Source organism: Protomyctophum parallelum, assembly GCF_964188405.1.
Source record: "Protomyctophum parallelum genome assembly, chromosome: 4".
NCBI classification, from domain to species: Eukaryota; Metazoa; Chordata; class Actinopteri; order Myctophiformes; family Myctophidae; genus Protomyctophum; species Protomyctophum parallelum.
Genome location: NC_139700.1, coordinates 885,743 through 902,924, shown reverse-complemented (window position 1 = coordinate 902,924; position 17,182 = coordinate 885,743). Strand labels below are relative to the sequence as shown.

General features: G+C 41.7%; 1 long non-coding RNA gene across 1 annotated transcript; it reads left to right on the top strand.

Annotated features, from left to right (window-relative positions):
- The first annotated feature begins 5,030 nt into the window (after positions 1 to 5,030).
- On the top strand, positions 5,031 to 16,959 carry LOC310857745. The gene is made up of 6 exons (XR_014569173.1): positions 5,031 to 5,344; positions 8,340 to 8,810; positions 13,607 to 13,725; positions 14,071 to 14,164; positions 14,363 to 14,431; positions 15,622 to 16,959. It is a non-coding gene; the product is annotated as an uncharacterized lncRNA (long non-coding RNA).
- Positions 16,960 to 17,182: the final 223 nt, after the last annotated feature.

Below are 17,182 nucleotides of genomic sequence, written 5' to 3'. Positions count from 1 at the left end.
TAGGCACAACTTGACAAAATAAAAGTGTTCTTTGTGCCTCAACACAATACCTCTCATTTGCTGGGAATATTTGTGAAACATTTTATTTTCATACTCTGCACCCCAGTATTGGTTGGTTGGGAGGGGATCCGATTTGTATAAGCTTGCCTTGGTTTGACTATACTAAACAGGCGTAGAGCCCCACTCTCTGCTGGCCACTGCGTGGTCAGCGGTGCGCGCATGGGACCGGACCTTAGTCTTTTTCAAAAATGATTAGTGGACCTTCAGCATTTCTATTGAGGACCCCTGGGCTAGGCCTTTTAGCGAGAACAGAGGTAGATTTTCTTTACCTTGTAATCAACTGCTCCGTCTTTCCCCAAGGAAGACAATGAGGACTCTTCTCTACGGGACTCAATGCTGTGGTCCTACAAACACATGAAATGAGATTGTACAGTACAGACATCAGATTCACTACATCCATCAATTATCTTTGGGCTTCCTCTAGGCCTCCTGCCTGGCAGTTCCAACCTCAGCATCCTTCTACTGATAATACTGTACTCACTGTCCCTCCTCTGTACCTTATCTCCAAAACATCTTAACATCCACTGTCCCTCTGATGTACTAGTAGTTCCCAATCCTATCCATCTTTGTTACTCCAAGAGAGAACCTCAAAATGTTAGTCTCTGCTACCTCCAACTCGGTTTCCTGCCTTCTCCTCAGTGAGTGTCTAAACCAGTGTTGTTTTTGGCAGAAAATTTAGATTTTAGCTTTTTCATAGTCTCTTGAATAATTGTAATCACATTTTAGTCACATGGAATGTTTTAGTGTTTTAATTTTGCTTGGGTAAAAATAATGAATAGTGCTAAAAAAATAAATGGTTTTGGACATTCATCATTCAGCAATGATGTGTCTTCTTATAGCTATTCTAGGCTTCATACATTTTTCAATAGTGCATAAATGAGACGATTTACAAACCAGTATGGACACAATGGATGTTTAAAGGTATATTCAGTGATTTCACTCAAAAAACCTTAGGTTTCGTTTTTGGCTGTGGGACCCAGCCTTTCGTCCAATCAGGATAGAGAGTCAAAAACGAAACCTAAGGTTTTTTGACCCCCAGGGGTTAACTGGGGACAGGGAGGAACTCCTTATATGGCCAGCACACTCTATAGTAGGGAGGATTATCACAACAAAACAAAAAAATAAGTGATATTTTAATTAAGTGAAATCACTGAATATACCTTTAACCCATTCTGACCTGAGATCAGATTCATATGAGGTTTCCACTGGACACACACTGGTCTGATGAACCCATTCTGACCTGAGATCAGATTCTAAAAATGTCAGTCGTTCTTCGATTGTTAAAAAATAGCAAGCTCATATCGCGCCACCGAGTGGCGCGATATGAGCTTGTAGATCTGCTATTTTTAAATAGCTAAAGCATAACATGATGCCGACACCAAAATGGGTGCCCGGTCAGAATGGGTTAATAGCAGGCATTGTATTGAACTGTACTTTACTGTGCTTGTCTTTGGAAACTCTTAAAGTATTCAATCCAAAACCAATATGAGAGAATCAATCCATCATCTTCAGACACATGTTGATGGAACCTAGATGGTGTCCAAACAGCCGCTGATGTACACAGGTTCCATCACTACAGTTCACACAACTTATTTAACTAATCACATGAAGGTAGCACACACATTTGCATGCCTATTACTTTCTTTTACTTAAGTGAAGTACTTTTTGCGCCCTTTGTTTTTGAGAAATCTGTCGCTATGGTAACGCAGAACACCAAGAAGTACACAAGAAACAAAACTGCAATTTATTTTCAAATGTAATTAAGACCTGATCAACATTCAAAGAATGCTGTGACCATTCAAAAGGTGAGAAACAAAACCAAACAAAAATCACGTTTTACTGTTTCACTATTTGCCACTATTGGGCTAACCAGACAATAAAGCAATACAATTCACCAATTGCATTCTAAAGCTACATTTTGACAATTTTGATTTGTTACTGGGTTTGGTACAGGATATCAAAAGCGCTGAGATTTTCTCCTTGAAAATGTTTGGGGGGAAAAGGCTTTTCCACTCAACAACCAAAACTAAACCCAATTGTGAATGTTTAGTGATTTTCAGCATATCTTTGGCTCGGGAATTGGAATTGGAAATAGGAATTTCTGAAAAGGTTTGTGAGAAAAAGTCCTCGTTGGCAAGGGACGTTGGTTCATTGGTTGAGATCTGTAAGACTGTAACCAAATGATTGTTACCAGGCAATAAGCATTTTTGAATATCATTACTCGCGTCATCTCATGAATATGTAAAAATATGCAGCTCTGCACATTGACCATAGAAACTTAAAAATAGCAAAGTATTGACAAAGTAGCCTGAATGTATATAAATGCTGTCCATGCAGTAAAACATGTATGTGTTTCATGTTGGCTGAAGCAACACTGAAGGCACACTTATACAATGCCTATAATAGTGCTGGTTCTCAACCTGGGGGATCGGGACTCTTCAGAGGGTCATGCTAATTTATGAAATCTGAATATATATATATATATATATATATATATATATATATATATGAAGTGTTAAATTGAAATGTACACTCTCAATTAGATTTAGAGATCTATAAGGGTCCATTTTGTTACCAACTCATTTAGCCAGGGACCACCTGGAACCCCCATCAAGGACCACTGGAGAACCACTGCAGTAGAGCATAGGCCTACTACAGGAAGTATACAGAAGAAAGGAGGGAATGGAAAGAAATTAGCTGGAGTAAGAATATTGCAAATATTGGTGTATTTGTATCTGCTAAACAATTCCTATGCTGCATAGGATTATTTTGTCATTTTTATTTGCACATTTAAAAACAACACATTTGGAACAACAATACATTGTAGGGTTGTGCAGGTGAGATTTTGAAAACAGAGAGGTTTATAAGGTTAATCTCACCTCATCAACACAAATACAAATAAATCATACAAATCAAACATTATTTTGGCAACATAAATAATACAACAATGGATATACAGTACAAATTAAAAAGTAAAAATGCACTTTAGTAGAAAAAAGGTGTTTAGTGAAGTTAGACTTTGATGAGATCACAGTATACAGTAGCTGTTCTGGTCCCCACTGTACTCTGTACCATGGCTCCCCCTAGTGACCGTTTATGGTACGTGCACCATACGCTCCAGCAGCTATTGCGCATGTGCACAACACTATCTGTGTTCGTCTGACTGTTGACCCTTGTAACCATAGATATATAAAGTCTAGATGGCTTAAGGCGGAGTTTCTGACGTCGTTCACACGGCGGCCATCTTACTTCGGGGATACAGTACAACTATGGCAGCTCAAACAAACTCGCTCAAATCTTGACGGATTTACAAACGGGTTGGTTTATTACAAACGTTGTCAACGTGGCTATGATTCAGGACCAGGGGGGCAGTCAGACAGATATTTCGTGAAGCCACTAAGGAAATCGGGACTTCCTGAAAGTTCATATAATGGCCTGTTGTGGTTTTTGATTGATTGATTGAAATATTTATTAACAGTTTGTAGAATTTACAGTACATTTTAAGCACAAACTCAATACAAAGACTGTTAACTGTGAGTGGACGACCCAATTAAGCATTACACTTGTTTACAACAGGGTCCACATTGTTCAATTCATCAAAACATTTAGAGACATACAAATAGACACTTCTATGTAGCTAAAGAACAGAACAGGAATTCATCATATAGGAAGCAAAAAGGGAAAAGATACATATACAGTGAGGGGAAAAGGGGTGGGGGGGGGGGGATTCGGATTTTACAGAGGCCAGTTTCGAATTGCAGCCATCCGTAGGTGCCCTTTGAGAGCGGTTTTGAAGGAGTCAAGGGATTCACATGTCTTAATGACTGTTGGTAGGGCGTTCCACATTTTGGTGGCATAGGAGCGAAAATAATTTAGTCCCTTGTTTGTGCCGAATCTGGGTTGTACATGGTTTGTTGTACTCCCTCTGGTGTTGTGGGTGTGGACTTCGTTTACACTAAGGAAGTATTTAGACAGGTACATGGGTATCTTGGTGGTGTATCGAATCTTGTGGACCAGACCCATTGCAAGATGCTGTACTCTGTCGTCGACCCTAAGCCATCCCAGCCTGTCAAAGTGGGCAGGGGTGAGGTGGGTTCGGGGGGTGAGGCCAAGTAGGAGCCTGGTGCTGTCATTGCGTGGGCCCAAAAAAAACCCCATAGCTCCATAGAGGCCCATGTATTTGGGCCCAACTTCACCTAGACTGTATTACCTTAATAAACATGGTCATGAATACTTTCTGCTTCCAGTCACTAGTTTAAAGTCTCATTTCTCATGTCATATTATTCTTTTTGGAAAATTATGGTCCCATTTATTAAAAAAATTACCATAAAATTGCGTATGTTCTGAGGGGCGTGGCTACCGTTACAGTCTATGAACGGGAGCCACCTCCACGTTCAGTCAAAATAAAAAAACAACGAAGATTAAGGGGGGGAAGTCCCACCTCGTTGTCTGGGCCAGCCAATGGCCAGCTGGGCCAAAACGGATCTAGAAATATGGCGATTTACAGTGCAAGGAATTACAGGCTTCATTTTACGTCCATGTTAGACCCGGGGAACGCTTTGTCCATATTTTTTACAGTCTATGTTCAGGACGCTTTATGTGCTTAATTTAGTTTTTTTTATATGAACGTGGTATAAAAGCATTAGGCCTATAGTATGCGGACGTCTCTGACGTTTATATCAAACCAAACCGTTTGAAAATCGGTAGAAAATTTAGCACATTGTGGTTATTTAAAAGTGCATGCCCCATAGACACAATGTTATATGTAGCCCCGAAGTAAGATGGCCGCCACGTAGCAACGTCGCTCTCCATTGGCCAGAGCACGGGTGAGCACGGGTGATCTATGCTTGTAACAGTCAATATGCAGTGCCGGTTGGTGCCACAGGGTGGTGCACTGCTCCATTTTGTTTTGTTGCGTGTACAAGATCTGACATCACTTCCACTATAGGCTATGTGTTGGCGCGCAGTGTGTGACTGTATGTATGCTCCGTTCACTTTTGTTTATTATATTAGTGCTGTCTGCCGTGAGACCTGCATGGCTTCATATGGTCAATACTGAATTAATGCTCTATTAGTTGGCTGCCAAATAAACCAGCTTAATGACATTATCTTTGTCTGTGTGAAATACCTGGACATCTATTCTCAGTATTCTGCTGTATCCACTCCAGTCCACCATAGTCTACTCCCTGCTCAACACATCACACTTTAATATACAGAGAAAACTAAAACGTGTCGTTTGAAAACAGCGTCGTCGTTAAGCAGCTCAAACCCTGAAACACAGCAGGTAAGATTTCCAGCTCTTTACATTTCTTTTATATTTTTGACTCATCTTTTAAGATGGAACATAAGTAGCCTATACTATCTCATATCTGCTAGTTTGTTATGTGTTTCATCTATGTAGCCTATCTTTTATATAAGGGTAGGCCTAGTGTAATTGTCACCCTTAAAAAGCTTCACTGAGAACTTGAAGTTGATCATCCCGTTGAAGAGCACAAAGTAGCATCCATCCCATCAACTTCTCAGTTGCGCCTCACAATGGGAGAGAGAGATGTTGTGTTCATGTTGGTAGCCTATACTTTTAGGCTATTAATGTTTCGATGGAGGAGGACCCCGTGTTTAAACACCAGTATAATATAATCATAATAGCATACTAATAATATTAATAATAATAATGATAATAACCATCTTATTGAATACTATAGCTATGACTTTTGATATGTTGAACTTGAAATCATATGTGCATGCAGAGAGAGAGAGGCGCGCTGTGGTAATGCAAGCCTGACAGTTAATTCGTTATAAAGGTAGGCCTACTGGCCTATATATATTATTTAATATAGGCTACCGTGAGAATAGTTTGAGCGGTGCCGTACATATACCCCCGTTAGTAGGCTATAGTTTGTATAGTCAGTGCATATAGGTGCATGTCTATCAGGCCCGGTGCCACGGTGGGGCAAAGGGGTGTTTGCCCCCCTAAATCAACCTCTTTGCCCCCTTAGATCAAATAGTTACAGACAAAACAATGGTACATTTCCAGGCATTCAATTAAATTCCATTGCTTGAAAGCCCTCTATAGATATGCAAATGTGGCGCATTGTCTTCATGTCTAATACTTGCCCCCGATTGCCCCCTCTGTCATTTCATCCTGGTGCCGGGCCTGATGTCTATCATAGCAATATGCATGTGACCTGGTCCTGGTGTGCTGCAATGTCCTGTATTGGAATGGCGGGACTCGACATTTTTTTGTACCGCCAATTAGAAGTCAATGTCGGAGCGGTGGGATGTGGAGGGCCGACCCCTATTCTACATACTGTGAATACAATTTGCCATCAATCAAAACCAGTAGTTAATACTAGCAGCAGCAGTAATATTATAAAGTACATTGTTTGGTCATTACTATAATGTATAACTATAACGTTACAGTGTGTTGCAGTATTGCAGTGGATAGTATATGAGAGAGAGAGAGGGGGGGTGGCCTAGGCCGTTAAATGGGTCCTGGGAGTCTGGGACCTATGGGTGGTCTTTTAGATGGGTACTGGGACCCAGAGGTGGCCTTCAAGATTGGTCCTGGGACCCGGGGGTGGTCTCTTAGATGGTTCCTGGAACCCAGGGGTGGTCTTTAAAGGAGAATTCCATGCTAGAATGCTTTTTTATCTTTCTTACCTTTCTTTGTAGTTGTTACGTCCCCACCAAAGAGGTCCAGGTGTTTTTTTGTGCAAAAACTCCTGATTGGCTATTTTCCCTACCATAAGCCCTCAATGAATTGCATTGCATTGAATGGGAATTGAATGGGGCTATGGGGTGTTATGCTAGTTCGCTTATTTCCATCGAAAGAAGTAGTAAAGTGTGCCGCTTGGGATATTATTTACATTATGAAGAGAGGATATATACAAAGAAATTATAATTTTGAGCGATGGAAATAAGCGAATTAGCACAACACCCCATAGCCCCATTCAATTCCCATTCAATTCAATGCAATTCATTTAGGGCTTATGGTAGGGGAAATGGCCAATAAGGAGCTTTTGCACAAAATAACACCTGGACCTCTTTGGTGGGGACGTAACAACTACAAAGAAAGGTAAGAAAGCCTTTTAGTATGGAATTCTCCTTTAAGATAGGTCCCAGGGACCTCTATGCAACGTAACCTCGGATGTGGATGCGGGGGCCAGAGGCGGGTCGCGGGGGAGCGCACGGCCATGTGGTATAATAATTACGGTTTGAGTAGCGGGTCTCCACCGCTTCAAACAACCAGCGCACCCCCACAGATCAACTCGTCAACGGCGGGGCTTTCCTAGAACTGGGTGGGATCCATAAAAACGCATGACGTCAAAGCCACCGCAGATCCAGCCAACAACGGGGAATTTTTGTTTTTCTATTTCAATTTTTTTAGTCGAGATCTAGATGAGCATGAGTCGGAAATCGAGTCTCTTTTCTCCACACAGCACACTCGTAGGGTCTTTCTTAGCTAATTTACAAACAGTACAGCCGTAGGGTCTCTTATCATATTTGTTGTTCCTCACACCTAGACTCCTTGAAACCCAAGTGTTTCAAAATAGATTATTCACGTGTAAATGGTGCATTTATATAGCGCCTTTATCCAAGGCAAATTGCCGATGACAGAGGAAACCATGCAAGGCACCAACCTGCACATCGGGAGCAATTTGGGGTTCAGTGTCTTGCTCAAGGACACTTTGACACACCCAGTTTCGAACTGGCAACCTTGCGGTTCCCATCCGGCCACTTTACCCCTGAGCCACTGCCGCCCCAGGTGTACTGTTCTTGTTGACCAAAGGGTGTCTCATCATCTTGGCTAGATCTAAACGAAACATCTCACTGAGCTTTTAGGGAGCGGCAAAAGAGAGTGTTCATAACAAAACAAAACAAAGAGTATCATTGTGAAATGAATTGCTTCAAAATATGTACTCAATTAATGTATATACTACGAGGAGATCACTCTCCTTGAGTCCTCACCAAGGTCAAATAAAGGCCGGCTATGAGATGAAATATGATCTCCCATATTTTACAATTACAGTTACAATTTACGCTCACAGAAATGGTTGCACTGTATGCTCCCTGCTGCTAGAACTGAGGCAGAACATTAAAAACAGATTGGTTACTTTCACCTTATAGACCATTGTTCCTTGTGTAAACTTAAGTTAAGTGTGATTTCTTCCCTAAATGCATGAATCCCATAATCTCATTCTCAAGATTCAAATGTTGGACAGTTGACCTAACAATAGGTCTCCAGTTATTAAAGTCCTTCCTTATTCACTTCATTTCAGAACAGTGTGTGCAGTCCAGACTACAGGTGAAGATGAACCCTCCAGACCATTGTGTGGAGTCCAGACTGCAGGTGAAGGGGTTCGAGTGTTTGGTCCGACGGAGCATTGGTCTGAACGACAACCTACCTCAAACCATCACCCTAACCCTAACCTCCCCCGGGGCAGCACACCTAAACCTAACCCCAACCCTCTCACGACCCCCAGCGCATCTCGGACCAATGCTCCTTCGAACCAATGCTCCGTCGGATCATAGTATGCCTCCCCAGGTGAAGATGAACTCTCCAGACTTAGCCAGGGATTATATTAAACAGGAACCTGAAGACATTTCTATTAAACAGGAACCTGAAGTCATTTCTATTAAACAGGAAGATGAAGACATTTCTATTAAACAGGAATCTGAAGACATTTCTATTAAACAGGAATCTGAAGACATTTCTATTAAACAGGAAGCTGAAGACCACCCACAACTCAGTAAGTTTCATGTGCTCTTGCTCTTCCTTTCTATAAAATGTTCTGTTCTTCTGTCGGGCAGGGGTTCTCAACCTGGTGGTTGCAATCCCTTATTGGGTCGCCACAATGTTTTTGGGGGTCCCCATATATTTTGTTTTATTATTAAACAAAATGTTTTTTGAGTTTACATATAGTCCTTTTTTCCCTCTTTCCTTAAAGGTTCACACACACACACACACAAGAAACACTTTCCTGGGGTTTTTATGTGGGTAATATGTGTTGGGCGCACTTCCTTCCTGGACTACTATTCCCATAATGCTTTGGTGCACTGCTCCTCCTTGTGGATAGGGGGAGGGACGTCTTACTGAGACAACATACAGTCCAAGGAAGCTTTGAGAAGGAAGAGAAGTGGTCACGTGACTGGACTGCGCCATGACACTTTCATGGACACTTTCATGGGAGCCAAACTCACACCGGAAGTGCAATGAATACATGGCAGTGAATGGAGCCGGCTGGACCAGCTCATAACAAACATTTATGAACAATTGAGACCTTTGTCATATAATCGGTTCAGGAATATAAAAGAAGACATATCACAGGTTGTTTTCTAATCACTTACTTTTCGATGTGCACAGAGTGCACAGTATATAATTTAATCTGAGGATCTAAACAGTAAACAACAGCAGGTATCGTTTCTGGCTCCGAAGTATCGCAAGATTTGGCTGCCAGACAGCAAACGGTGGGAAGTCTCACGATACTTGGTACGTTCAGAAAGGTACTTTTAGATGCCATACCTCTATAAAAATTACACAGTGTACACATCGAAAAGCAACACAGCAGACAATAATGTGTTATTTCTGTTATTTTCCAGAAGTGATTACTTTACAAAAGGTCTCAGTTATTCATAAATAATGTTTGTTCATGAGCTGGTCACTGAGCTCTCATTTACTCCAGTGCATTCTGCCAAACCTCCTTGTAGTTTGCAAGGACTGTCTAAAGAGGACCAGATGCAAAGACCGTACGGGCGACGTCATGTTGCTCCATGGTGCTCCATGGAAGGAAAGAAACATGCACAATGGGCTATATGCAGCCAACACTTCCACGTTCAGCTTCCTTGGTCTCAACTGCGCATGTTTCTTTCCTTCCATGGAGCAGGGTTGCCTATTTCCCGCGACTTTTGGCTTCCTTTTTTCCAGAGATCCTTTGCTTTTCTTTATAGGCTAATTATTAGTATAATAAGTTACTAAAACATTAATTATCATAGACATGCATAGTATTTATAATGATAAATGCTCCATCAAATATTTTTATTAGGATTATATGGTCGGTACCAAGGCACAAAAACATGCAGTAATCCTGGTCTCTAAACTGCCTCCCCCTGGCCAGCCGGGGCGCCTGATGGAGGGGAAAGGAACTGGTTGGAATAACGTGTTCCTTCCACGTGCTACGTCCAACCAGGGAAACTCCCCCCTGTCACGTGTAAAGGAGCAACTTGGACACTCGGGCATGAAGGAAGCATGAGTTAAGTCCGTTGCTCTCCCCAGGTTAATTGGCGGAGGGTGTGTAGAGCCCAGGATCACATTAGATGATTGACGAAAAATGGGTTACAAAATCGTGGGATAAAAAAATATATATATATATATAAAAAATAAAGGATTATATGGTCATATTATTGGGTTTGTTTTGGCTTGTTTTTGGAGGTGGGTTGGCTTATTTCTGTCACGAGTTGGCAACACTGCCATGGAGCAACTTGGCGTCGCCCGTACGGTCTTCGCGTCTCGTCCTCTTTAGACAGTCCTTGGTAGTTTGGCTCCCATGAAAGTGTCCATGAAAGTGTCATGGCGCAGCCCGGTCACGTGACCACTTATCTTCCTTCTCAGAGCTTCCTTGATACAATCCAGGAAGTAAGTGGGGGCATAGAAGTATCGAAAGGTATTACCCAGTTCAGAATGAATATCAGGACTTTCTAACACAAGGTTGTCTTGTGAACGGGTGTGATGATGGCCAACTTTAGGATGAAATAGGCTGCTAAGATAATTAGGCAATCAGCACGTCGTCACGAGTAGGCCAGAAATTGCTATTCGCTCTCAAAATACGGTGCATGCACTTTACTTGGGCATACTCCTCATCTTTTGCCACAATGGTCCCTGGGTAGAGCTTCTCGTCATATAATGTCACAACACACCATTTTCCAATGATCTCATCATCATCACAGTCAATCTCATCCTGGGGTGCCTTCTGTCGGGTGCTCTTCTGACTGGGTTTCTTGAGGTTGTTCGGACTTCGGAGTTCCTCAGCCTGTATTTTTCCGTGCCCCTTGACAGAGGAGGGAAGATGAATGGTTGGGTGTTGTAACATGTGCAGCGCAGGTTCTTCAATGTAGCACACATGCAGCTTACCGGTACATCCCTGTAGAGCAGGTGGCCTGATCTGGTGGTGACCACCTGGTGTATTCACATCATCCCTGGGATGGCTTGGAGTTGTTTCGGCATGTTACTGTATGCAGAGCCAGACACAATGTCACCTGTGTCAATATATATAAAATAAAATAAAACTCGACAGTGATGCTAGTCTTCAGGAGCGATCTGTAAAATGTAGCAGCATCAGTGGATGTCATGCCCTTGACTGACAACTTAAGTCAGGAGAATTCCATGCTAGAAGGCTTTCTTACCTTTATTTGTAGTTGTTACGTCCCCACCAAAGAGGTCCAGGTGTTATTTTGTGCAAAAGTGCATTATTGGCTATTTCCCCTAATAGGTTTAGGTTTATTTATTTAGCACATAGTATAAAAAATAGACAGTAAGGCCCTCATTTATCAACCGTGCGTACGCCAAAATATGGGTGCACGCCGAAATTACCAACATTTACAATTTCCACCAAAGCTTGAAATTGAACTTGAGTAGGACAAAAAGTCACGCCTGGTCGGGAGCTGTCGTACGCTTTGTCCTTGGCTGTTTTTCTGTCGTACACAAGCGGAGCAGCATTGTCTGAACTGCTGACACGCTGTCACAGGCATCTAAACATATGTTTTCACTCCTAAAATGTTAATATAAAACGGTATGTGTATGTAAAAAAAAGAGATTTCCAACTTTACAAGTAATTACAATTGCGCAATTAAAAACAATATAACATGTTTACAATGTATTAGTTTGTGCTTAATCAAACAGTGCTTTACTGGCCTTGTTATGCGAGCGCACTTGTGAGATGATTTGGGAGCGCATGCGGTGATGCGGCATATGTGATTATGATATTATAAAGAAAAGGCATAAATGGACTGCACGCCTTTATTTCTTAGTGACAATGACAAGCATACAGCTTGCCTATTTGCAAGTAGCAGGCTATAGGCGTAAGGGGCTTAATCATTCACCATTTAAATAAGTGCTTTGACAGTTCAGATAAAAGCGAGATCATTTTCGGGGGTCGGGAGGCCTTCATCCATATGTTTATGATTCGTTCATCAATGATCAAATCACTACATAAACTTTGATTATGACTGCCTTGAGACATGATAGCCTATCTCTCATGCAGGCATCACTGAGTCACCCACAGGACTTTAATATCACAGCAGTGCGCACGCCTTCGCCGTGCACTGTGCACGAATGGGTAAAATTAATATAGGCCAGCCTACAAACTAATTCCATTCATGGCGATGCGATGTCGATGTGTCATGTAGGTGCGTGCGTGGACATGACAGCAAGGCAAGCGAGGTGAGAGGGAAACAGACAGGGTAGGCCTACAACTTTATTTAATTCATGCAGGTGTTCGTTCTTTATTTATTTAACAAGACACCATTTAGTTGGGCTTGCCAGTTGCATGTGCGTCGGTGTGTGTGTGTATGAGAGAGGGGGGTGAGGCGGGCAGCAAGGCACGGGAGTCTCATTCAGACAGGCTGGACGCGCTGCTTCCATTCTGTGCAGGTACAACAGCGCTTGTTTTTTTAACCAATGAGATTATTTCCTTGTGTTGTCTCCGGGTAAAAATCTCCACCGTGAGGCCTTCAGAATCTCCACTGAATCCCCTTGCTGTTGAATTGAATGGGAGCGATATAGAGATTGACAGGTTCCTTAGCCAATCAGATTTCGAGTTTGCCCTGCTGAGCGTAGAGTGCCAGGGTACTCTAGCTGGCCTTTTATGACGTTATGACGTGTGTGTGTGTGTGTGTGTGTGTGTGTGTGTGTGTGTGTGTGTGTGTGTGTGTGTGTGTGTGTGTGTGTGTGTGTGTGTGTGTGTGTGTGTGTGTGTGTGTGTGTGTGTGTGTGTGTGTGTGTGTGTGTGTGTGTGTGTGTGTGTGTGTGTGTGTGTGTGTGTGTGTGTGTGTGTGTGTGTGTGTGTGTGTGTGTGTGTGTGTGTGTGTGTGTTTTTACTATAGTCCCCGATGCAGCTTGGCTGAGATATGTGACAGCCTGAGTATGGTTCAGTTCCACCTATTTTTTGCGTGCTTTCATGTTGTATATTTGTATAAGAACATATGACAGGTTGTTGTTATGTAACGCCGTTGCCATTGTGTGGGGGGGGGCTGGTTCATTTTGGCACCGCCCGCCACTGCTTCTAAATCTGTTTTCGGAAAAAAATATCTTTCTATGTCAGTAGTGCTCAACCATTTCATGTCAAGGAATCTCAGAATTATCCGTATTTGGCTGCGGACCCCCATCTGAAAATATGTAGTTCCAGGACCACCCAAAAGCAAAGATTTTACTTAAAAATGTTTGCTCTGAAAGGATATATATTCAAAGATTTGCACCACATTTTCAAGATTGAATTTTCAAGAAAATTGCAGATCTACAAGCTCATCGCTCAACATCTTTTTCCTTCCCCAGAAATGAGAAAAAAAGTGAAACGTGTTTTGCATGGTGTCTCATCGAATGGAGAAGGAGAGAAGGTCAGACGATCCACCCGATCCACCCGATCCTCTGTGTCCAGCACCATTAAACAGGAGGTAGGGATGGGATATATTGATCAATTCAGTAATTGCGACCGCATTAAATGCCATTAACAATAAAGAGACAATATGACGTAATGAGGCGCATTATGACGTACATTTTCACTGTCTGGTCTGTCACATCACATGCAAAAGCAGAGACACTGTGGCTACCGGGGGGGGGGGGGGGCTTTTTTTCCACATGTGTGTTCCTCGGCCACACGCACGCAGACGGACATCATTACATTCACAGTAAACCGCCCAATGATGGAACCACAGAATTTTATATTAATTAGTTAACTGTTAAGTTTAATTGAATAATTTCTTAACGGCAAATCGATTAACTATTAACATCCCTAACAGGAGGTGAACCATGAAGACCAGACCTCTTTACCTAGCACCATTAAACAGGAAGTGAACCAGGAAGCCCACAGCTGGCCATATATGGTTATATATGGTAAATACTGACACTTACTGGAACACAACTTATTTTTTGTTGTCCTGATAACCCTGCTGTTTTGATGTTGCTAAATGTTGGTACTGTTTATTTTTATGCAATGCACGCAACACAGAACACACCACTAGGCGAATTACATTGTGCCTCTCGATATTTCCTCATCAATTAATGTGATGCACATGCTATGTCACTTCACAGCTGAACACAATTACACCCGTTCACCAGGAATGGCGCAGACCCCTTCGTTGGACATGCCTGACACCACAGGTATTTACTTGCATTGTTCTCATTAGCCTGGTTAATAAACCAGACCGAATCAGCCGTTGGCAAAAAAAAATTGCCTACCGGCGGATTTCGGTCTGGAGAGGCTCAATTTTACGCCCATTTCCTACTCCAGAGAATGTGGCCTCCAATAGGGACACGGTATGCAATATGGGCGGGCTTTGGTACAGTGACGTTCAATGCACTGTTACTTTCTTAGCTTACGCATGTTTTATGATAAATGCTTTTGTGATGTATTCCCATGCTTTTGTTCCTGATTATTGTAAGTCGCTCTGGATTAAGAGCGTCTGCTAAATGCCTAAATTGTAAATTGTCATGTCAATTCTAGAGCAGAGAGCAGAAAGCCCCCTGAACACACACAGCTGTTGGTTTTGCAGTTTGAAATTATATTACTAATAATTACTAATAATGTTAAACACCCCTGGGGTGTTTAACATGGCCTAATTGTAAATAACTCTAAGCAGTTTACTCTTCATATACAAGTCACCACCGTATCAACTTACACCTTCTGTGTGCAGTCAGTGTGCCTAGCTGAAAATAGGTTTGACTGTGTGTCCAGATCTGTCCAGATCTGATTCATCATCAGTACACCAGCTCTTAGTAGTTTTGGCACTTTTGGCAGGTGCCAAGTGCTGCCTGAAAAGGAAGATCAGCATCAACATAAAGCTTGTCAATGTACAGAAGCACACAGTGCTGTACAATATAATAGATGTGTTGAGACTCTGGACTTGATAAAACACAGTGATGATTTAGGCCATGTTATCTGCTGGTCTTGGTCCATTGACATTGACAACTTAACACTGGTTTCAACACAGCTCTCGTTTAGAGTACATTGTGATTCAGTACAGTATATTGGCAAGCTTTATGGAGATGCTGATTTTCCTTTCCAGCTGGATTTGCCACCTGCCCATAGTGAAACTTTTTTGTTGTTGTTGCTGTAACACAATTATTAATTTTGTTGTTAAAGTAACCAAAATGTTTTACTTCACAATTTACTTTTTTGTATTTTGCTAAAATCTTGCTAAAACTTTCAGAACTGTAGTTAGTTACTGTATCGGTTTAGTAAATAGTATCTTGGTAGTTAATAGCTCATTTTGTACGTGGAACATGGAAGAAGAATGGATTTACATTTTACGAATACAGTGTTGACCATCATGCTATTTTTCTGCTCCTAGACATCCTGCACATGGTTGTGTGTAAAGAGGAAGTTTCTCCTGAACAGGAGAGGAGCTCCAGGAGGAACCAGAGCCTCCTAAAAAGGAACAGGAGGAACTACTTCAAAGACCAGAGGAACCACTTGAATCTGACACTGAAGTCAAAGAAGACAGTGATGATTGGGAGGAGACCAGTGAAGACGATGATGACGAACGGCGTGACAAGAGTTCCAGTGACTCGCCGTAGTGACTGTAAAAATTGTAGGAGATATGGGCCAGATTGGTTATGTGGCCATAACCGACATAAACATGAGTGAAAGACGGGTGCATGCTTTTGGTTAGACCATTGGTCCGATATCTCAAACCCTAACCTCCCACGGGAGGTTAGAACACCTAAACCTAACCTTAACCCTCTCCTAACCCTTAACGCACCCCTCACCAACCTTAATCCGGTCGTTTTAACACACCCCTCACCAACCTTAATCCAGTCGGACCAATGCTACTGTATGTCTAACCAATGCTATGTCTAACCAAAGTATGCCTCCCGTATAGTTCGTGATTCTGTCATCCATTCCAAGCATTAGTTTTGCACAAAAAACACTCCCAAACGAATGCTTGGAATGGATGACAGAATCATGAAAACCCCCTAGTTTCACATGTCACATGCTACTTAAAGAATGATTTTTTGTATTGTTATGTATGGTCACATAATAACTCAAATTGCTCAACGGCAACCAAGCTGAATTTCATCCATTAGGCCTATAGATAACATTTATATCATAAAGGTTTACATTAATCACCATTTCCACCAATTCATTGAATTTCCAGTAGACTCCAATGGCAGCTCCTAACTACTCTTCTCTCCAGAGGGATACAGGCGAGCCGCATTACATGTTTGTGGCAACTGAGATGAGTGTTGAGGGTAGAGCAGCTATTTTTTATGTGATTGAACTTTCTGTTATTATTCATGACTCTATATGCCCTTTCCCCTGTTTAGCAGATTATAATGTGGCCATCTGTGATCTGACCTCAGCATCAAATCTGCAAGCTTGTGGATCTGTGAATTGTACTTTGTATTGTCTTCAATGCAGCTCATGTTATTTCTGGTCGAATTATCCATTTTAACCAGTTCTATAATTTGTTGAATTTTTGTTTGTATATATATATAGGAATTGTTTATAAATATTGTAATAATATGTATAATTACAATATTTGTATAATATTAGATAAGTCTCTTTCCTAATGTTTTCAATCCATTTGCAAGATTCAAACTAACCAATCGACATTATACTGTTTCAAGATCTCGAGTTCAAGGGTGTGTAAGGTGTGAGGGAATACTTTAATTTGCATAATTCCTTCATTTTGGGGGGAAATCCATATTTCACACGAAATATAGATGTTTCATGATTTTCATAAAAGTATTCATATTTCCCATCATAATAACATTTATCCCCTATACTTGCTACAACATTGTGACAAGAGTTTCAGTGATTCAGGTTCCCTGAAGAAGCACCAGCGTATCCACACTGGAGAAAGACCTTTCCAATGTAAACATTGTAACAAGAGTTTTACTGCATCATCT